Here is a 1068-nt window from a genome sequence, read left to right on the forward strand (position 1 = left end):
TAGATTCTTGCGTTCTTGTGTTAGTGCATGTAGATCAGTTGACAATCACTGTTTCTATGACACTTCGTAATACAGATGAGCCTGATGCCATACCTAATGCAGAGCTAAATCCTTACCATCCGCTTCGCACCTTTTCCCTATCTTTCTTCCTCGTTTTGTCTTTCCATTTTCTCTGCATCTCCAAGTTGGAAAGATCTCCGAGAAGGTCTCTGTGTGAGAGAGAGGCTGCACCTGCAACCTGTTCAGACAGATCTGCCCTAATCTTTGAAAGCAAATTGGCTTTAGCTCCAAAAGAGCTTATTTCCACGTCACTCCACCAGCTATCCAAGGAAGCAGGTCACTGTCAAGAGAACCTACCGCTAATCTCTCAGCAGTTAGCAATTGCTAAAGGAGAAAAGCGGGAGTGTTACTGTGAAATTTAAATCTAGTTGCAATTTCTACGTACACGTTAATGCTTTTTCTTCAAAATAAATACATTAATAAAGGATGATTTTAAAGAATACTTCAAAACAAGTAGACAGTTACAATTTTTTTATTTATTTATTTATCTTTTTTTTACAAAACTACATTTTGTAAATGTTATCATTCCTATGCATGCTTTGCTTTTTCCCCCTAGTTTCTCTACTCAGTCCATTATTGCTCTCTTTGAAGGACAACTTTTTTTGTGAACCACCCCCCTCTGCCTCCAGACATTAAAGTAGGGGTAAAAAGGACTGTTAGAGGTAAAGATGTGACAGATATTCTGGATGAGTTCAGCGCAAGGGAACACATTTGTCCTCCTGAGGGACATAGAGGGATCTAAGCCAAGGACTAAGAGGATTGCAGAGGCCGGGTCAAGGCTTTTAGCACAGGGCACTATAACCTGCTCCCCCTCCATGCTGCAACAGGAATGAACAAAACTGTTTGCACGTTACTGGAAAGGCACACAGACTTATGGAGCGGATTCAGCAGACGTTAATAAAACAAGCTGTATTCAAGTACAACTTGAGGCAACAGAGGTAGCTTAGAAAAACTATTTATATGATGCTAAATTTGTCTTTACTTCATTGTTGTTGTTTTTTTTGTGTG

This window comes from Poecilia latipinna, unplaced genomic scaffold (assembly GCF_001443285.1).
Source record: "Poecilia latipinna isolate Pla-1442-1.1 unplaced genomic scaffold, P_latipinna-1.0 Scaffold334, whole genome shotgun sequence".
In the NCBI taxonomy this organism is placed as follows: Eukaryota; Metazoa; Chordata; class Actinopteri; order Cyprinodontiformes; family Poeciliidae; genus Poecilia; species Poecilia latipinna.